We start from the raw sequence: 22880 nt of genomic DNA, 5'->3' as shown, positions 1-22880 counted from the left end.
GAAAAATACTGCCAGTTTTGAGGTGGCATTATTTTTCTATGAATAACACAGCTTGTGGAGTTCAACACAAGCTGTTTTATTTCATTTGCATAATAAGGAGGTGCTTTGCATTTATTTGCATGCCTTATATCTCATTATTATATAGCCCAAAGTGACTTACACTAATGTGCACTACAGTAGAATAATGCATGAGTTTTCTATTTAGCATGTGTTACGAGGCAAATATTGTACATTATTTCCTTAATGTACATATTTAATTAGTCCCCTTATTGTCTTAGTCAATGATTTGTTTGGGCCTGATCTTTAAGTGTGGTGACCAGCAGTTAAGCAGTTAAGTAAAATGTCGACCACTGTGGTTAAAATGAAAATGAATATTCAGTGCCAGTAGCTGAATACCAGCCAGCATTGAATATCTGATGTAAGCACAGAACCTGTTGAGTAGTCATATACAGACTGCTAACCAGACAGCAAACCAGATAAAGGGGGGGATGCACTAAAGTCGTCGTTAGAGCCTTTCCCTACCGAATTCCATAGCAAATCGGTAGGGAACGGCTATGCACGAAGGAAAGGGAATGCAAATGAGTTACTCATTGCAGCTCACTTGTATTCTCTAACCCTTCATAAAACCATCGGATAATCGGCCGGTAGAGCATGCGCAGAGCTGCCAAGCGTTATGCTGGCTGCTCTGCGCATGCCAAGGACATCAGGAAAAAAAAAAAAACAAACACGTCCTTTATGGACGTCCTTTATTGATGGCCTTGCCCCTCCCCCCCGCCCGAGGTCGCCGCTCCCGCTCCCCGCTGCATTGAAATCATAACTTTAGGCAGCCCTGGACCCCCTCCCTCCCTCCCTTCCTCCCTTCCTCCTCCCTTCCTTGAAATGACTGCTCCCGCCATCCTACGTAGATTACTTTCGTCAGACGAGGGTGGGCCAGGAGTAAAGGAGGGAAGTCCGAAGAGGAGATCAGCTGTTGTTGCTGGTGCAGCGCCTTCACAGGAGGTGAGAGGCACTGTGAGGGCCTGGTGGCAGACGGAGGGGGGTGGGTGGAAGGGGGGAGCGGCGGCGACGACCTCAGGGGGGCGGCAGGGCGGGGCTAAGGGGGGGCGGAGGATGGCGGGAGCTGTCATTTCAAGGAAGGGACGGAGGGGGGTTGGGGCTGCCCAAAGTTATGATTTCAATGCAGGGGGGAGCGGGGAGCGGCGACCTCGGGCGGGGGGGGGGGGTCAAGACTGTCAATAAAGGACCTCAGGCGGGGGGGGGCAAGGCTGTCAATAAAGGACGTCCATAAAGGACGCTCATGACGAGCGTTTTGGCCCCCTCCCGATTTCTTTTTTGACATTTTAAGTTTGCGAAGCCCGGGCAGCCCCAACGAGAGGTACAGACCTCTTGTTAGCTTTCCGGGCGTTTTCCAGCGTTAGGGCAAGCGGAAAACCTTAGTGCAGCTCATTTCAATAGGGTTTCTACACAATTTGCTCATCTGCATTCCGTTTGCGTTAACTGCTACCGTCGTCGGAAAAAAGTATTTAGTGCATGCCAGGGTTTACTACTTCCTCGTTATTGCCTCGTAAAGTTTAGTGCATCTGGCCCAAAGTTGGGTAAAGCCAGCTCATGGGATTGTGGCACCCTGAGCCAACTTCCTTTGGAGGTAAGCTCCCCACCCCCTGCATTGGCCCCCCTCACATCATCAGCACCCCACCCTCTTCTACCTACATTGACGCCCCTCTCCTTGTGGTTCAGTATCACTCTCTTTCCCCCACGACTCCCTGTGGCCCCGAAAATCTGCCAGCAGCAGCAACATGAAAATAGGCAGCCTCCAACTAGCCCCTTGGTCCCACCTTCTCTGATGCAGTTTCCCGTGAGCAGAATGCTGGTTGAGGGAACACCCAGGGGCTGACTGGAGATTTCCTCTTTTCACATTGCTGCTGCCAACAGGTTTGCAGGATTGTGGACAGGCAGGCAGGGAAGGGGGGAAAGAAGGAGCAATGCTGGAGTGTAGGTGGGGAGGGAGGAGAGAGAGACCGGAGATGCCGAACCTGCTGTGAGAAGAGGAGCAGAAACACAATAAACTCAATGCCTCACCTGGTTGAATACTTAAGCCATCCCTGAAGTTAGGACAGCCTTTTTGTTATCTTAACTTCATCTGGCTTGTTATCCATTTAGTGCTCTGAATATGGCTACTAACCAGATAACCTCCAGCTCTGCCCATGCTCCACCCAAGGACCACTCTTGCACTGTCCAGATAGTGCTGAGGTGGCCAGAGGACATATTCAGCTGCACTATCCAGTTAGTGCCACTGAATATCCATCTTGATAGTGCTTATCAGTTAGCAGCATCTTCTAACCAGATAAGTGCCTTTGAATTGTCTTCTGTTTTGATTTCAATTAGCTGCAAATGAAAAACTATTTCTATAATTTTATTCTGTGAGTTTGAATCGCAAAACTATTAATCTCAATAAATGCATGTCAATATATACTGCCAAGCACCTCTCTCCCCTAGAAGAACCTTTTATGCTTTATCATATTGCAAGAAAAAGAACACAGAACATTGGTGCACTGTATCATTTTTATCAGTCGTGTCAAGAAAAAGAATCCAGACATATATGTAATTAATAAAGTCAACAAAATTTTTCTAAAATGTCCAGTTGGCAAATTGTGAATTTCCTAAGTGATAAGGAGTTACAACTGTTTTCTCAAAATTCCTCAGCTTTCTAAATTTTAAGGTTGGGGTGTTCTATCTGGTCCCGTCTTTATCACCAGCCCTTTCTTTTCTGACGGCTGTGCTATGCATGCTTCCAGAGATTGCTCATCAAGGCATCCTCCTTGGCATTAGTATTTGCGGATTTGAGATCTGGCAGACCAAATCTGAGTGTCTGTATTAGTCTCACAGATGCCATCACTACGGGTTAGCTCAGGGGATGTAGCCAGTAGCCCATTTTTTGGGCGGAGCCCACAGGGTGGACTGGGGGGCTACCAATTCCTCTCTGTTCTCTACATCCACCCTCCCCCCTTAAAAAGTTTATCTTTACTGGCAGAGATGCCCAAGCCCTGACAGATGAAGAGCTCTGCAGTCTGAACCATTAGGAGCCACTACCCAGGAAAAGGATACGTTGAAACCCTTTGTTCAGTGTGCAGCAGCGGCTAAGAGAACAAATAGAATGTTAGGAATTATTAGGAAATGAATTGAAAATGAGAATGTTTTAATGCCTTTCTATCGCTCCATGGTGTGACTGCACCTCGAATACTGTGTGCACTTCTGGTCACTGTATCTCAAAAAAGATATTTCAGAATTAGAAAAGGTACAGAGAAGGGTGACAAAAATGATAAAGGGGATGAGGCAACTTCCCTTTGAGGAAAGGCTAAAGAGGCTAGGGCTTTTTAGCATGGCTTGGAGAAGAGATGGCTGAAGTGAGATATGATAGAGGTGTATAAAATACTGAATAGAGTGGAATGGGTAGATGTGAATCACTTGTTTACTGTTTCCAAAAATACTAGGACTAGGGTGCCATTATAGGGTAGGCTATTACCACACAGCATGAGGTGTACGTCAGGGTATAGCCAGACTTTGGCGGGGGGGGGGGGGGTCCAGAGCCCGAGGTGAGGGGGCACATTTTAGCCCCCGCCCCCGGCGCCACCGACCACCCCGCCATTGCTGACCCCCCCGCCATTGCCAACCCCCCCTGCCTCCGCCACCACCACCACCACCACCAACAACAACTTTGACTCCCTCCCCGATGATGACCCTCTCGACCCCCCTCCCGCCACAAATCCTCCCCCGCCTCCGCCGTTGCTTACCTTTTGTGGCTGATCTGCATGGCTTCGTTCTGTTTCTGTGAGTCTGACGTCCTGCACGAAGCCCTGTGTCGGAAGAAGAGGACCTCAGCTGGCGAGGGTTGGGGTCCCCTGCCAGCAAAGGTAGCCCATGGCGATGGCAGCAGCGGGGGAGGGTTGGCAGCGGGAGGGGGGGTCGAGAGGGTCGTCGGCAGGGGGGTCCAGGGCCAAATCAACAGGAGCCCCCACTCTTACTAAGCAGCAGTAGGACTAACACTACTGCTGGGGTAGTGCAGGAGCCCGGTGTAATTTTGAAGTTTGTGCATGCTTTTTCCCACAGAAGAAAATATGTATGATTACCACATGGTTAGGCGTGAGCCCTTACCGCTAGGTAGGGGCTCAGGCAGCTGCACACTGTTTTTTATTTTAACGCATGGTCATTTATTGTCCCATTAAAAAAAAGCCTTTTCCCCCAGCCGCAGTAAAAATTGGCCCAGCGTGCACCAATTTCACGCGTCCAAACTACCGCAGGTCACTTTTTACTGCAGTTTAGTAAAAGGACCCCTTAATGCGAATGTCACTCTCATTGGAAATGCCATTTTTGTTTTGAAACAGTGAAATCATTTTGCATTGGTAGTGCAGAATTCTAAAAGCTCTGTTGGTCTAGCAGAATACTGGATTCTTTGCAGGTTCTGATGATACCTTTACATAAGTACATAAGTATTGCCATACTGGGACAGACCAAAGGTCCATCAAGCCCAGCATCCTGTTTCCAACAGTGGTCAATCCAGGTCACAAATACCTGGCAAGATCCCAAAAAAACATACAAAACATTTTATGCTGCTTATCCCAGAAATATTTTCCCCAAGTCCAACTTAATAATGGTCTATGGACTTTTCCTTTAGAAAGCTGGCCAAACCTTTTTAAAACTCTGCTAAGCTAACCGTCTTTACCACATTTTCTGGCAACGAATTCCAGAGTTGAATTACATGTTGAGTGAAGAAAGATTTTCTCTGATTCGTTTTAAATTTACTACTTTGTAGCTTCATCGCATGCCCCTTAGTCCTAGTATTTTTGGAAAGTGTAAACAGATCCTTCAGGTCTACCCGTTCCACGCCACTCATTATTTTATAGACCTCTATCATATCTCCCCTCAGCCGTCTTTTCTCCAAGCTGAAGAGCCTTAGCCGCTTTAGCCTTTCCTCATAGGGAAGTTGTCCCATCCCCGTTATTTTCATCGCCCTTCTCTGCACCTTTTTTAATTGCACTATATCTTTTTTGAGATGCGGCGACCAGAATTGAACACAATATTCGAGGTGCGGTCACATCATGGAGCGATACAAAGGCATTATAATGTCCTAATTTTTGTTTTCCAATTCCTTTCCTAATAATACCTAACATTCTATTTGCTTTCTTAGCAGCTGCAGCACACTGTGCAGAGGGTTTCAATGTATCATCAACGACGACACCTAGATCTCTTTCTTGGTCGGTGACTCCTAACCTTTTATTAGAGCAACCCAATAGTTATTTGAAGGCAAGAGATGATGATGAAGAAGACGAACTTTCAAAATCCTTCTTCAGTGTTCTTAGACATTAGACGAGGGCCCTTCTTCAATGGTCTCTAGACAGAAACGAAAAAATTGATTTATGCCATTTTTGATCATTTCTATGTTGTTCCAATAAAAGGTATCCCAAACTGGGAAGATGAATTGACTTTTACACTGTGTTCTTATTTTTACATTTATATTTTTAGTTTGAAAGAAATTGATCAATTATTGCTATAATATTTGTATCTTCGATGATGAGCTTAGCTTGCCTTCTTGTCAGTAGAAAGCTTGACAATGAAGAATTTGTTTTATTGGCTGACTGATGACCCTTTGCAAATGTGTCCAGAACAGGCTTTCCCATTTAGCTTAAACTGACTGCTTTGATAAACCATTGATTTTTTTTTACATGTGAATTAATTATCCTACAAAAAAATATAGCAATCTTTCTGCAACACCAGGAAGAATAACAACAAAAAAAAAAAAAGAAGAAGAAAGAAAGCTTTAAAGATGTGCTTCATGCTATTCCCAAAATGTTATCTCTTTCGATGTATGTAAATCTTTACGCATGTTATTGTTGTTACCTGACTCTAATATTTGCAGTGAAATAGTAAAGGTATTTCTTTGGAAGCAATTTCATAGACATTCATAAAAAGCCTATAATTCTATACATCGAACCTAGAGTTCTGTGCCAAAATCCAAGCATATTCTACAACAATATGTGTAACTTAATTGGCTTAATAAGTTAATCAGCATTGATAGCAGGTCTTAACGAGCAATTATGAGCACTAATTAGAATTTACATGCACAACTTGCTAAGCATATTCTGTAAAGCATAGTGTCTGAATTCTAGTGCATGCATCTAAAAAGGGGCGGGGAAATGAGCGTTTTGTGGGTGTTCCAAATTTACATGCACTGTTATAGAATATACCCCTGTGCACCTAAATCTACACACCAGCATTTACACCACGTTTCCTTTGCTGTAAATGGATGCGCGTAGTTATAAGCACTGTGATATCAACTAAGCGTATTCTATATACTGCTCCTTAAATATAGACACCACTTACAGAATTCACTTAGGCGGAAATTTATTCCATGTGGAATTTTCACATGCCATAGATAGAATCTGGCCCTTGGTGTCTAACATTAGCCACCCAGTTGACAATTGCTGTTCACACCTGCAAGGGGGCTGGGCAGGAAAGGTAGTAGCCTAGATGCAGTGTGTTGAGCTTGAATCTTAAATGGCAGCCGGGTGCCAAGATTCTGTTATAGGACACTAGTGCAAGTTGGCATCCGCATGCGTACAGTTGGGCATGCTCTCTTACTCCTTGTCAATAGCAGGCATAAATGCAGCACTTTAGCACATAACTTACAGTACTCTGTAAGGTAAAGGCCAGATTGTCACCTAAAAAAATCCACATGGTAAAGATTTCTGGCTAAGCGATTTTTTTCAGTGCTGATTTTTTAGGTGCGATTTATAGAATTCACCCCTAAGTGCTCAGCTAACACACACTACATTCACTCACATAAGTGCCAGTTTTCTATAATCATAGTGTGCAAATGGGGTGTCCATTTAGGTGCTAAAGTTCGGGATTGAGGCGGTTTATAAAATACAAATATACATTGCAGCTCTATTCCTGTTCTATCTAAACTCTGCTGAATAGCATGCAGCTTCCATTTATTCATTTATTTTTCCTATTTATGCTTTTGATCCTATTGGATTGATTTATACCAGCTTTTTATGATTTGATATATGATTATTTTATCACATGTTGTTAATTGTTTTTAATTTTTACTATTTATTATTTTATGTACCATCTTAATTTATCCACATTTATGTATTCATATATACTTTTTATGTAGACCCCTGATGCAGGTGGTTTTGCCGAAACACAGACCATGTCGGGTCTGATCAATAACAATTTTGAGTTGATGTTCCTACCCTTGAAGGCTTCTTGTACTTTTGTTTTCGCTCCTATGTTGAGTGTACTTCGGATTCCCTCTTCTGTGTTACTAAACTCTACTATGTGGAATGCCTACATACTGATGGTGTAACAGGGGATATAATTTTTTGGTGCATCCATTTTTTACAAGTGTGCAACTTCACTCCCCACCCCTACCCTCTGCACAATTGTATAAGAGCTTTGGAAAATGTTTTCAAAAATTATCCCTATAGTACTCATCCTGTTATTCATGGGGAAAATAGAAGAAATGGAAAAATACCACAGATTAAGCAAGATTGTGGTACCAGGGCCCTGTTTACTAAGGTGCATTAGTGTTTTTAGCATGCTTACACTTAGTGTTTGCGCTAACCATGTAGGTGCCTGTAGAGATATTGTAGGCATGTACATGGTTAGTGCGCATACAAGGTTAACGTGTGTTAAAAATGTTAACGTGCCTATAACGCTGCTTAGTAAACAGGGCCCCAAGTGTCAGTATTCCCAAACCCATGTGGATCTTCAGAATCACTGAGAGCTGTGTCAGATGCAGGGGAAACAGAACATATTGGGGTAAATTCTATATACTATGGTTCCAAAATAAATTGATGCAGGAAAAAAGCGCTATTCTATAAACTGTACTTAAAGTTAGGTGTGGTTTATAGAATAGCACTTACGCCTGGGAATGCCTAACTTTAGGCGCAGCCGTTTGCACCAACTGAAGTGTGGTGCAAATCATTATGCCTAAATTAGGTGCATATCCCCCTTATTCTATAACTACCCACATAAATTTTAAGAACACCCCTGTTCTGCCCATGACCCTCCCATTTCCGTGTCCCCTTTTTGAACTCATGTGTAAAATTTAGGAGCAGATCCCATGCCTAAATTTATGTGTGTATATTTCAATTAAATCTAATTAGTGTCAATAATTGTTTCTTAACAAGAATTTAGCTCGTTATTCAATTAAATTGTGTGTGCAAATTGGGTGTGATCTCAAATTTGCATGTGCAGTTTATAGCGTATAGGATTCAGGGAATCGGGGGTAATTTTATAAAGGATTTTCCACAAAAGGACCTTTAGAAGCAGGATAATAGAAAGTTCATCATTAAGAAGACCTGACATGGGCCATGTTTTGGCAACTATTCGCCTGCATCAGGGGTCACTAAAGATTTCAAAAGTTCTTGTTAAACAATGCAGGTCTGCTACTAAAAGAACATGACAATACAATTCACGATCAAACTATCTGGTATCTGCGTGTATAATAAAGATAGCTGCCTGAGGGGGTCTTTTACTAAAGCTTAGCTTGAGTTATCTGCAGCAGGGCCCATTTTATTTCTATAGGCCCTGCAGCAGATAGCTCGAGCTAAGCTATAGTAAAAGACCCCCTGAATGTTTTCCTGTGCATTGGTGTAAATGGAGGCACGTCTATATAACACACCTAAATCTAGGTGTCACTTACAGAATACACTTAGGCAGAAATGTTTTCCACGTGGATTTTTTAGGAGACACTATATAGAATCTCCCTGTTTTGCCTGTGTGTGTCAGAAGTTATATGCATTTTGTTACAGAAAACGCTTAGCGAGTTGTACATATAAATTCTAATTATTGACAGTTAGTGCTCATTATTGCTTGTTAAGTGCTGTTATCAACACTAATTAGCTTGTTAAGCCAATTAAGTTACGCGCATTGTTATAAAATCCGCCTGGATTTCAGTGTGGATCGCTATATAGATTCCGGGGGGTATGTACTAAGTGCTAATATTTAGCGCAGATAACCGACTATTTTACACTGAATATTAGCGCTTAGTTGACTAAGCACTACTTAACCAGCCAGGAGTCGTTCCTGCCACGTTAGATAGCTCAGAATATTGGGCTCTGAGCAGTGGCGTAGCTAGGATAGTTGACACCCGGGGCCAGTCATTTTTTAACACCCCCCCCCCCCCCCGAAATCCAGTACTAGGCATACTGAGAATACAAAACACTCAGGACCTATAGAGCAATTCTACCATACCATAAGCAGTAATTTGTACGAGTCACACAAGGAAAAGGAAAGCATCTTAAACACTACAGTGAGCACTAGAACATCAATTCACCTATTGTAAAATGAAAACAGACAGATTAGTACAGATCGTCGATCCTGCACAGTCAATGCCAACCGAAAGCCATGTCTTTTTCACAAATACAGATACACCCTAATCCACTATAGAATAAGTAATCATAAACTTTCTATTTAGACAAAAATTAAACTGAACCCCCGATGCCAGACTCTGCATACAATGCATCACCACAGAAACAGAAAATGTCCCCTAGTACTGTGCAAAATATAAAGACAGCAGATATAAATTTGAAAAAAACTAACAAATACCAATCACCACTTTACAAAGTAACAAATAGAAATAAAACAAATAATATCATTTTATTAGACTAATACATTTAGCTTTCAGAGGCCAAAACCTCCTTCCTCAGGTCAGTTCAGTATAGTACTGTTACAGTGTCCTATCCTGACCTGAGGAAGGGGGTTTTGTTCTCGGAAAGTAAAATGTATTAAAATTAGTCCAATAAAAAGATTACCTTATTTACATGTTCTATTATAAACATTTATTAACACAGCTACAATACTACAGTTCGTTGTCTCTGGTTTCTGCTTTCCTCATCTTTTCACTGTCTTCCTTCTATCCAACATCTGTCTTTGCTCTCTCTCTGCCATCCAGTGTCTGCCCTCTCTTTCTGCCCCTTCCATCCAGTGTCTGCCCTCTCTCTCTCTCTCTCTCTGCCCCTTCCATCCACTGTCTGCCCTCTCTCCCTTCCACCCACTTCTGCCCCTTCCATGCACCATCTGCACCAGTCTGCCCTCTCTCTCTCTCTCCGCCTTCCATCAACATCTGCCCTCTATCTCTGCCCCTTCCATCCACCATTTGCCCCAGTCTGCCCTCTTTCTCTCTCTCTCCCCTTCCACCCACCATCTGCCCTTTCTCTCTGCCACTTCAATCCGTCTGCCCTCCCTCTACCATCCAAGGTCTGCCCTCCCTCACGCTCCCCCCTTCTATCCCCTCTCTCTCTCTGCCCCCTCTTTTCAGCCCCCAGTTCCAGCCCCCTTATTCCACCTGCCCCTAGTTCCAGCCCCAGCCCACATCTCCCACATGCCCCCCTTTTCAGCCCCACTATCCCACCAGTCCCCAGCCCTTTTCTCCCATCAGTCCCGAGCTTCAGCCCCCAGCCACTTCTCCTTGCCCTCTTTTCAGGCCCTAGTTTCAACCTCAGCCCTTTTCTCTCACCAGTCCCGAGCTTCAGCCCCAGCCAGTTCTCCCTGTCCCCTTTAAAGCCCCTAGTCCCTACAGTTTCAGCCCCCTTCATCCACCACATGCCTTGCATCCCCCCTTTTCAGCCCCAGACCCATTCTCCCACCTGCCCCAGGCATGGACCCATTTTCCCTCCTGCCCCCTTGTCAGACCCCAGTTCCAGCTTCAGACCCCTTCTCCCATCTGAGCACTCCCCTCCCCCCTCTCTGAGCACCCATCTGAGCTCTCCCACCCTCCCTAATCCCCTTTAAGCACCCCTCTGAGCTCCCCCACCCCTCCCCAATCCCCTTCTCCCCTCCTTGATGCTCTCCCACCCTCCCTAATCCCCTTCAAGCACCCCTCTGAGCTCCCCCACCCCTCCCCAATCCCCTTCTCCCCTTTGAGCTCCCCACCCTCCCTAATCCCCTTTAAGCACCCCTGTGAGCTCCCCCACCCTTCCCCAATCCCCTTCTCCCCTCTCTGAGCTCCCCCACCTTCCCTAATCCCCTTTAAGCACCCCTCTGAGCTCCCCCACCCTTCCCCAATCCCCTTCTCCCCTCTCTGAGCTCCCCCACCCTCCCTAATCCCCTTTAAGCACCCCTCTGAGCTCCCCCACCCCTCCCCAATCCCCTTCTCCCCTCTGAGTCCCCCCCGACCCGACAGCTGAGATCCGTTCTCCTGCTGCTCCTACCCCGTCCTGCCTTAAAAAAAAATTTTTGAAGCGCCAGAGTGGCAGGCAGCGCGCCTCGCGTCTGCCCTGCTAGTAAAGCAGATCAAGTCGACGTCGTCGTCCTTCCCACACTGAGCCCACCCGCCCTCGTGGTAATAGGAAGTTGCCTCAGAGGGGGCGGGACTCAATGTGGGAAGGGCGACGATGTCAGCAAGATCTTCTTTACTAGCAGGGCAGACGCGAGGCACGCTGCCTGCCACTCTCTGGCGCTTTGAAAAAAAAATTTTAAGGCGGAGCAGTGGGAGCGGAGCACCCCCCACCCGATGACACCCAGGGCGGACCGCCCCCACCGCCCCGCCCTTGCTACGCCACTGGCTCTGAGAATATTTGACAAGCCTAAGGAAAGCAAAAAAGAGTCATCTTTAAATACAGATTCACATTTCTAAATACTACACTTTACTATATTATATATCAATGTCAGTACACCCAATTCACTGTATCTGCCCACTACATTCACTGCAGTTTTCAAAATTTCTAGTGGATTGGAAACAAGTGAGGTTATAAATGGCAATTGAATTGCCAAGTGTCAAAACATAGAAAAGATCTGTTTTTTCCTTTCCTGCAAACACAAGGATTCCATTTTCCAAGTTCAGGTCATTTTGATATTATTCGTGGAAATGTATTCAGTTTTAATTTGTAGAGAGATTGAAAGGCCTGTATCTTCGTGCATCCTTCCTTCCTTCAATGAATTTAGCATCATGCTTTGATTGCATTTGCACAACCCTCCTGATGGTACATCATCCATCACTGTGACTAAAAAATAGTCTGAGTCACTACAATTTCTGCTTCTGTACACTTGATCTTGTCAGCAAATAAATATTGTTCAAATTTAGCTCATAAATGATCATGATAAAGCAATATTTGGGGAGAAATCCATTATGATAAATTCTAATAGTCTCATTTACTTATGTTGGAAAAGTTTTGTAGTTACTGTGCAGTAATTGCCACAGTTAAGGCACAAAAACTGGAAAACCTCTGAGTTTGCTGTTGAGGATGTTCCCAGTATTTTCCCATTCAGTTAAGGCTGAGAAAAGTTTTTTTATTGTTCACAAAGGTCCAGATTCTGTAAATGGTGCTGAAAAAAAAATGAGCACTGAGCGATATTCTATAAATGACGCTGTGACAGAAGTGTCTTTTAAGCCTGTAAAATTGCCTTTATTAATTCTGAAATGCATTGCTCTAGTTTGGCCAGCAAGTGGTGCACAGGGCCACTGAGAGGGGGGACAGGGAGGACAAAATTTCCCGGGCCTCCAAGGGGGGCCCAGCACCGCAGTCCCCGGTCTCACCCGCTCGCTCTCGGATCTGTCGACAGCCACCGTGCCCCCCCCCCTGCATTCAAATCAATTCGGCAGCGCCTCACCTCCGCGTGAAAGTGCAGCAGCAGATCGCCTCCATTCGGGCCTTCCCTCCCTGTGTCTCACCCTCATCTAATGTAACTTCCTGTATCCGGGAGGGCGGGACACGGGGAGGGAAGGCCCGAAGGGAGGCAATCTGCAGCTGTGCTTTCACACGGAGGTGAGGCGCTGCCGAATCGATTTGAATGCAGGGGGCCCGGTGGCGGACGGAGGGGGGCTGTCAACGGGGCTGGGGGTGGGTGGGTGGAAACTGGGGACTGCGGTGCTGGCGGCAGGGCCCCGGGGGCGGCCTTGCCCTGGGCCCTGCTCAGTCTCTCAGCAGCCCTGGTGGTGCATGTTTATGTTCAAGCTGTTATAGAAAAGTGAATGCTCTGTTTTAGTTTCACTCAGTGAAGAAGTGTATCTGTGTGAGTAGTATACTTTTAAAACTTGTTGACTGGGCTCTGATTGGCCTGAAGTTTGACATTACCAAGCAGTTGTAGACTGTTGCTTCAGTCTTAGTGTAACAGAGGGTAAATGAAAAAAATAAATCATACTTACCCGGGGGAGGCTCTGGGGCTGTTCCTGAGTAGTTTCCGGGGGGGGGGGGGGTGACGAACTCCTGGCTGAGGCAGGCCGCTCGGGCTTCTCTGGGGTTTGTGGGTTCATTTTTTTTTTTAACAGAGTTTTCTGGGCCGTATGGGCCCGAGTATTGTGATGTAGCGCTAAAGGAGCGCTACGGGGGAGCAGCACCAACATTTTTAGACTCCTGGGGATGATTGAGCATGTCCCCAGGAGTGAAGAGCTGTTTGGGGCATTTCTTTGGGCCGGGTTTAGGCCGATGGGAGAGTTTCTGGGCCCGGGAGCGATGGAGCACGTTCCCGGGCCTGAAGAGGTGGAACGGGGTCGAAAAGGAGCGCTGCAGACGTCGGCGCCGAGATTTTTGGGGCCAGTTGGAGTGGCAGCAGCCTGAGGAGTGCTGCAGAGATGGGGGAAAGAGCCAGCGATTTTTTTAAGATGGCCGGCGATTCGTGGGAGTCGTGCGCGCGCATGCATGAGGCGGCGTGCCTCATGCACATATCTGCAACGCGCGAAGCTCCGTGTAGGCCGAAGCTGGGGCCTAGATTTTGAGCCAGCTTCGGAGCTTTTTTTGTTTTGGCTCTGTTTTCGCGTGGGGACATCCGGGACCAGAATCAAGGGAAGTCATCGAGTAAGGAGAAAATCCCAGACCAGGTAAGGGGTCACTTGACCCAAAATGTTAAGTGGTTGATTTTAAATTTGTATAAATAGCGTTTTTTATTTTTAAAAATTCAGGGGTTTGTCAGTTTTGAATGAGATTTTCAGATTTGGGTTCGGGGAATTTTTTAGGATTTTTGTGGTGATTTAGTTTTTCAATTTTTAATTTTTAAATAGGGGTTTTGGACGAGCGTGGGTTTAACAGGGATAGGAAAGTGTTAAATTGCTAAATTCGATGGGGCAGTTAAGGAAGTATTTATTGAATTGTTGGAATGGTTTTTACTGAATTTGGGATTTTTGGAAGGGGTTTAGGTGGAATAATGGCGGGCGGACGTTAAATTTTGGAATATTTAAATTCTAAAAATAGTTTAGAAGGGAATGGGAAGTTTAGTGGGCATAGTAAATTTGGTGTGATTTAACATAAATTTATTGTTGTTTTAAAGTGATTTAGGAATTTCTCATAGTTTCCTATGGGGGGTTTTCTATTTAAAATGGAGATTAAGTTGTGCTGCTCAACATTCCGCTTGTCAGCAGGCAGGTGCGGAATGTTGAGCAGGACTTAGGATTGGCTGCTCGGGTTTGGAACTCTAAGCCGAAGAGTCCGTTTCCTGGGAAACGGCTTGGTGGACAGTTGGTCAGAGTGATTTGGGTCTTCAGTGAGTGAGGAAGCGTTGTGGTGTCTGTGAGTGAAAGGGTGTGATTTGGTGAGTAAAAGGGGAGAAAGAGTGTTTATAGGGTATCTTGATAATTAAGGGGAATAAGGAAAAGTGTTGATACAAGCGGGGAGCGTGTTTCCTTTGTGCTTGGTCGATTAAGGAGTGTGAGTGGTGTTTGAATAGTGAGTGTGTGATAGAGCAAGGTTGATTAAAAAGGAGAGGGGATAGATGACAGTGTTGTACGAGATTAAAGGTGGATTAGGAAGCCGGAGTGAAAGTGAGGAAAGTTTTACTTAAAAATAGGAGGGTATATGGGAAGTGAAGGAGTGGAATGTTGAGGGGTAAGCCTGGTAACAGATTGTGGTGAGTTGTGCTGCATCGCTACAAGAAGAACAAACACTCTGTTTAGGTTAGGGAATAAAAGTACAAAGAACAGGATTGAAAAGGACAGGGTAATTTATTTAAATTTATTTCTTGGTAATTAATGGCCCCAGTTATCGATTAAAAACCCTTATTGACGGCATCCAGGGGGAAAAGTAGGAAGGCAGGGTATTGCTTCCTTTTTATTTGTTAAGTGTGAGGTGTAGCTGGACAACACCGCTGAAGAAAGCATCCGTCCAAAGGACCCCACCGTAAGAAAGACCTCGAGAAGTTTTGCAGCTCTTCAGCTAAGTACAGTTGAAAAAAACATTATTAACAATTATTATCACAAAATTGATAGAGTTCATACTTACCTTAATTCCGGAACAGAAGAGATACCTGAAAAAGAGAAAAGTGAAACAAAGAATCAATTTTTTAATTGAAATATTCAGGAGTCATATATTGCATAGGTTGCATGACTATTTGCACATAGAGAAAAGGTTTTAAGGGAAAAAATACTTATCTGATAGTTGCTGGACTCTGATGTAAAGGTGTTTGACCTGAAAGAAAGAGAAATTTAAGTCAAAAGGGTTTCACTCTAAAAAAAAATGTATGACAAAACTGAGAATAGTTGATAAGTCCGAGTTCCAAAAAGGTTTAATGATATTTCAATTCTTTTGTTACTTGTACTTCCAATAAATGTAAATTGTTTAACAGTAAAAGTCTGATTTCTTCCAAAATCAGGAACAATTCAATTTAGATTATTTTCCCTCTTCACTTCACGGACGTGAAGAGCGTGGTTAGTGACCTGTACAGCTCTGCCGCTCGGTTGGAAACTGGAAATTGGTCCCGACTACTCCCATCAAATTTCCAGTGAACCCTTAACTACTGGGCGTGAGTACAGCTGATTACATTAGCCTGGGAGGAAAGAGAGACAGATCTATTTACTGAGGCTCAGTGAATTATATGTCCTGACCTTCCCAGGTACTGTTTAGACAGTATATAGATATTTAGTTAGAGCCAGATGCACAAAACCTTACGAGCCCACAACTTGCGTTTTAAACTGGTTCCAGGCAGTGTAAAACGCAAGTAGTTTACCGGGGCATGCACCAAGGGCATTTTTCCTGTCACGGTAGCAGGCAACGAAAACGGAATGCAAATTATCCAAAGGCTATTATAATGAGCTGCAGTATCGTTGCAGCTCATTATAATGAGATGCACTACCGTTTTTCCGATTCCCTTACTGTGGAAACCCTAACGTGAGGTCTGCACCTCTCGTTAGGGCTCTTGTGAGGGAATCAGAAAGGAAAAGAGCCCCAAAAAAATTAAAAAAGGAAGAAAAAAAAGCAGCGAGCGCACGTGAGGGGCATCCTTTATGGACGTACTCTGCCTGCACTTGTGAGGGAAGTCTTTTCACTGTTTTTCTTTTTTAGTTTTGTCTCCCCTGCGCTGCTCATCTTCTGTAGCAGCGAGGAGAAGGGATTAGGGAATCGGGGTCCTGCGACTCGAGTCGATCCGGAGTTCAGGACGTCCCTTTCCATTATGCTCCTCTTCCAGGTCTCTTCAGCCAATCAGAGTGCGTGTAGCTGACACCAGCAAACTAGATGCGCTTTGATTGGCTGAAGAGACCCAAGAAGAGGAGCATAACCGAATGGGATGTCCCGATTCTCCGACTGGCTACCGAGGTAATGGTGAATGCAACGGAGCTACAACGAGTAGCTCATTTGCATTCCCTCTCCTTAGTGAATTCCCGTTCCCTACCGATTCGCTATGGAATCGGTAGGGAACGGGAATTACCGACGACTTTAGTGCATCTTCCTCTCAGTGTTATAATTTATCTATATTTCAGTTTCCTGTTATTGTTTGCTATTTGCACTATTTTGTTCCACTGTTCAATATTTTTTAAGAGAATAAACATAATTGTTCACCCTGTTTGTCTGGACTGATAAAGAATCCTGGTGGTTTGTGTTGGATCTTGGGGTGCTTTCTGGGGACCACTGGGAGTGTGGCTCCAGTAACCTAGAAATCACTGGGGATAACTGTAGAGTGGGAGACTCACCCAGAGGCAGTTGTAACCCAGCCGGTGGGTGCTAGTGTGGAGCATGGGCGGCAGGTGCTTGTGGACCTGAACTGTGCTGGGGATAGACCCTCTCAGTGGCCACGGGGTAACCCCAGGTGGGTGGCTAGGCATGTCATGGCAGTCGCTCTGAGTTGGGCACCATTTATAGAATAGCACGTAGTGCCAGGATCCACACCCAACTTTGAGTGTGAAGATTTACTCTAACTGTAAGCCAGTGGCGTACCAAGGGGAGGGGGCGGTGGGGGTGGTCCGCCACGGGTGCACACTGCTGGGGGGGGGGGGGGTGCCGCGCGTCTGTCAGCAATGGTACTGCAGCTCATTATAATAGCCTTTGGATAATTTGCATTCCGTTTTCGTTCCCTGCTCCCTCTGTCCCGGAACGGGTTACTTCCTGTTCCGGGGCAGAGAGAGCAGGGAACAAGCAAAGCCGACAGGCGCGCGGCACCCCCCCAGCAGGTAAAGATGCACCCGGGGGGGTGTCATTTCGCCAGGGGGAGGTCGTGTCCGTCGTTTTGCTGCTGGGGGGGGGGGGGTGCTGCGCATCTGTCAGCAAGTAACCCGTTCCCGGGCAGAGGGAGCAGGGAATGAGCGTTGCCGACAGACGCACGGCACCCTCCCAGCAGGTAAAGATGCACCCGGGGGGGGGGGGGGGTGACCGTCGTTTCGCCAGGGGGGGGTCGCTGCACCCAGGGAGGGCGGATCGGCGATCCGCCCCGGGTGTCAGCCACCCTAGGAACACCACTGCTGTAGCCTGGTATAAATCCTCATGTGTAAATTAGGCATGGATCTCCCAAATTTTATAATAGTGTGCCAGGGTTGCCAGATAGGAAAAAATTTCCCAACCCAACTTGTGTCCAAAATGAGCCCAAAGATAGCCCGCTGCCCAATGAGCTATCTGAGGAGCGGAAGTGGCAGTAGGGGTGGGGGTAGTCCCACCGTGCAAGAGAGTGCTTACTTTGCCTCCTCTCCTCTTCTTCCCCCATGCTGCTATGTTTTCCTTCTCATGACGCGACGTGCTGCTGCGCTGCTACTGCCTGGTTGGCTCCTCCAGAGCATGACCTCATCAGCCTCTTCACCCTCCTATTGGTCAAATGTGGAGCCAGAATGAGGCTTGAGATGAACCAAGCCTCATCCCAGCTCCAAATTTGACCAATAGGGTGAGAGCCGCCCAAAAAACAAAATCACACCAGAAAAATTACAACCTGCGACTGAAGCAAAATTTCTGCACAGGAGTAAAAACACCCGCTCAATTCCATGGGAAGACCACAGAGTTGGCAACAGTGTAATGTGCATATCTTTAGTGAACGCCCATGACCCACCCATGCTCCTACCATGGCCACATCCTCTTTTCAGTTGCACGCTAAAAGATTTACTTGTGCATCTTTACAGAATAGTTCTTAGCAAGATGTTTATGTTTATAAATCCAAATTGCTGCCAATTAGCTCCAATAATTGATTGCACCCAGTTATTGGTGCTGGCTCGTTACTCAGTTAATTATGTGTGCAAATTGAGTGTTTGCCCAAATTTGCACACACAATGTTTAGCACCATATATAGAATCCGGGTAAAAAGGAGTAAGTCTAGAATTGTGTGTCTATATTTAGGTACACTTAAATGCCTGAGATATGCAAGTAACTTATAAATATTCTATAAATTATGTGCAAGCAAGTCTTGCCCATTCTCTGCTCATATTCCACTTATGTGTACACCTACCTGTTAAATACACGGGGCCCGGTATTCAGCCGGCAGCGGGTATCGCATTTGCTGTCCACTGCCGGCGTTAAATTCAGATATTCAATGATGGGCCATTATCTGGCAACCAGCACTGAATATTCGGGTTTATTTTGGCAGCTGAAAAGTTAACCGGCTATGCTGATATTCAGCTCTAACCGGCTAACTTTTTAGCGGTTAAAGGTAGGCCTGCTATTTGAGAGGCCTATTTTGACCACTCAACATAGCCGGTTAGAAGCTGAATATCTGTGCCTAAATGGCTATGCCATGCAATATAGCCAGTCAGCGGCTAACTGGGATATTCAGCAGGAGATAACCAGTTATCTCCCCCTGAATATCTGCAATAAGGCACTTAAACACAATCGGCCAGGAGCCGTTCCTGGCTGGTTAAATAGTTTTGAATTTTTTTTTTTTTTTGGGGGGGGGGGGACACTATGTAAGATATGCCTGTATTTATAGAATATACATTGTCCCAAACAATACTCCTTAAAGAAATATTTTAAACTTCTATATAGTATTTCTTCATAACGATATCAAGGAGTGCAATCAATATATTATTTAGTTTATGCAGTTTTTATATTGTGTACCTTTTTTATATGGATCTTCAGATGCTAATGCAACTCATACCATATGAACACAGCGTTCTTTTGAAACAATGGTTGTGGCACAAATCGTCATTGATCCACCTATTTGTGATTTTTAAATTACTTCAATGTATCTAACTTTATGTCAAACATTTTTAAAGCCATCAACAAATCCCGATTAGCATAGAACATCACTTATCTTTAGCTGGCGGCAAAATTTCAGCACAGAAAAACCTCCGCCGACTTGGCCAGGTTTCGAGAAACTTCCTCAGGGAAGAGGTTCTCTGAAGAAACAGAAATATCATAGCGCTATTAAAATTACATATTTACTTGTATCCCACGAATCAATATTCAGGATTTGATAGCACTCACATCTACATAGTGATTATGCTCCTGCATGAGAAGAAAAATGGCCGCGGCGTCTTAGCGCAGAGTAATGCTAATGCATCAAACACTATATGAACACAGCGTTCTTTTGAAACAGTGGTTGTGGCACAAATCGTCATTGGCCAACTATTTGTAATTTTTTATTAAATTACTTCAGTGTATTTAACTTCATATCAAACATTTTCAAGCCATCACTATGTATAATTTTAATTGTTTAAATATTAATTGTGATAATCTATATGTTTTTATATGTTTTGTTGGTAGACCCCTGAGGCAGGCGTTGTTTTATGCCGAAACATGGCCCATGTCGGGTCATTTGTCAATATAATACTTCTGTTGTCTCAGTCTTGAAGGCCCAGTGTTGCTGTTTTTGTGGTTTTGAAAATCGTCATATTTTCTCTTTTGGATTTGGAACATTTACCACAAAACATCCAAAGTTTGACTTGGACGTCATATTGAAAATGCCCGTCTGTGTATTTTACTTTTATTATGTATGCTTTTAAATGTAACCCCATCTAGGTTTTTGCAGGCTATAACAAAAATAGGATTATTTGTTAATTTTTGTGATTATCTCCTCTCTCTCTCTCTCTCTCTTGATGTGGGCTGTTTTCTTAAAATGAGTGCTTTTGTACCCATGATGTTAAAATTAAATTAATTAATTAATTATAGAAAGATACAGACAAAAATTGAACTGTAAACTCCAATAAGTCATTGCAATACAATACTGGTGATATAGAAACAGAAATTAACTTCCTCCCTCTCCATGCAAAATGCAAAGATATCATATCTACACATTTCCTTAAACTGAAAAAGAAACAACATCTGGCAAAACAATAAGTAAATAAAAACCCCACATAACCATGGGGAATAGAGAAGAAACAGCAGCTATAGCAGGAAAATATGCTGAAATACAGCAAGGCTGTCGTTAGAGGTCGTGGCAACCATTTTGATGAGCAAGTCGCATCAGGCAGGAGCAAGTGGACATCATTCTGCCTGTTAACCCCTAGACCCTAGGTAGGCCTGGGGAGGGTGGGGCCTGGGACCACTTTAGATCTCTTTCGGGGGAGAGAGGGGAGATCTTAAGGGGTGTATCTCAGGTTCTGAAGGGGGGAGGGGATCAGAAAAAGGGGTTAGGATCTGAATTTTTAACATGGGACCTGGCCCATATTCAGCCGGGACCCGCAGAAATGTCTTATGCAGGTCCCGGCTGAATATCGGTCTGGACCCACATAAGACCCGGTGGCTAGCATATAATGAATCATCCTGGATAGTCAATGCTGGTACCTGGTTGTGGCTGAGCAGAAGGTAGGTATGTGAGCCCCATTATATCCAGCTTAAAGGATGAATGAATTTGAATGGGGTTCAAGAGAACGTATGCCTGCTGTGGAATTGAATGGGCTTCTATGAATGAATTAGTATGTCTTTTGACTCGAATAACTGGCCTTCAACACAGCAGTTTTGAACAGCCTAAAATTATGAACTCATTGGGCTAAGATGCCACTGTCTAGCCAGGTGGCCATAGATAACCGATGACTACTACTACTACTACTACTATTTAGCATTTCTATAGCACTACAAGGCGTACGCAGCGCTGCACAAACATAGAAGAAAGACAGTCCCTGCTCAAAGATCTTACAATCTAATAGACAAAAAAAAAAATAAAGTAAACAAATCAAATCAATTAATGTGAACGGGAAGGAAGAGAGGAGGGTAGGTGGAGGCAAGTGGTTACGAGTCAAAAGCAATGTTAAAGAGGTGGGCTTTCAGTCTAGATTTAAAGGCGGCCAAGGATGGGGCAAGACGTAGGGGCTCAGGAAGTTTATTTCAGGCGTAGGGTGCAGCGAGACAGAAGGCGCGAAGTCTGGAGTTGGCAGTAGTGGAGAAGGGAACAGATAAGAAGGATTTATCCATGGAGCGGAGTGCACGGGAAGGGGTGTAGGGAAGGACGAGTGTGGAGAGATACTGGGGAGCAGCAGAGTGAGTACATTTATAGGTTAGTAGAAGAAGTTTGAACAGGATGTGAAAACGGATAGGGAGCCAGTGAAGGGACTTGAGGAGAGGGGTAGTATGAGTAAAGCGACCCTGGCGGAAGACGAGATGGGCAGCAGAGTTTTGAACCGACTGGAGAGGGGAGAGGTGACTAAGTGGGAGGCCAGCAATTTATGGCAGACTGAGATATGTATAAAGCTGAAGTGGTAGACTAGTATACGTATAATCTATATCAGTTTGCTAGGCTGAAATGAGGCAGATCAGTTCTGACATGCCATAGTTTTAATGCACGTAAGGACTGTATTGGATTTTGTTAGTTCAGTAAAAGCTGCAGTCCTGTTTACCATATTTTTTGTGTCTGTTGTTTTATTGTAAAGGGAAGGGTATGTGTGAATGCTCTCTTTAATAGCTTTTCAACCTACAGAATTTATTAATTTGTTGTCAATGTTTTTTTTTAGTTATAAGTAGTTCAAATTAAGTTTTCTCCTTTGTCAAAGGGCTGACAGATCCACACTTCTTCAAATCTATACATGAGGTAATAAATATGACATTATAGATGACCATGGACATTAGTAGTAACAAACATTTATTTTAGAAGGCTCACTCAAGCTTAGATATTGTAAAAACAATAATTTGGCTTCAAATATGTAGTGTCATTGCATACCACTTCATGTTCCAGTTTCCATTTTTGGGGAGCTCATGCATCGTGGCCCTCAATAACTACAAAGCTAAATATTGTCACAATAGGTCTGAAATGAAAGCAGCTCTATTGCATGCATATTCATTATAACTAGGCTGGATAGATATCCCTTCAAAACAATATTGAGAAACGCTGGCCTTGAGAACCCCAGCAGAACAGGTGGAATGTATAAGGTGCTTCAAATGGGACACTAAAAATGTCTGCAGAAGCATAATGTTACTATTTCTTCTCTCAGCCTTTCCCTTCCTTTTAATGGGTTATGGCAATTTAATCAATTAGGTTCACAGAAGGACAGGGACTGCACATGGACCTCTGACATTCACTGTCATGAAAAGAATTCGTTTGGTGCCAAGGCAATCATTATGCTCATATAAATGGAAAAGCAGCTCTCAGTGACAGGATACATTACCCAAGCAAAGAGAGTTCTCTTGACCTGTGTGAGAAATATTGACTTTCACAGGCTTCTGTTTCTGCAGGCAAAGTATGGTTTCAGTTAGCAAATGTATTTGGTTCTTAAGTACATCGCTCGACTTGGGATCTAGAGAGTTTGGGTAATGCTCCTAAGGGTC

The sequence above is a fragment of the Microcaecilia unicolor genome, chromosome 4 (assembly GCF_901765095.1).
Source record: "Microcaecilia unicolor chromosome 4, aMicUni1.1, whole genome shotgun sequence".
Taxonomy (NCBI): Eukaryota; Metazoa; Chordata; class Amphibia; order Gymnophiona; family Siphonopidae; genus Microcaecilia; species Microcaecilia unicolor.
This window is presented reverse-complemented; position numbering follows the sequence as displayed.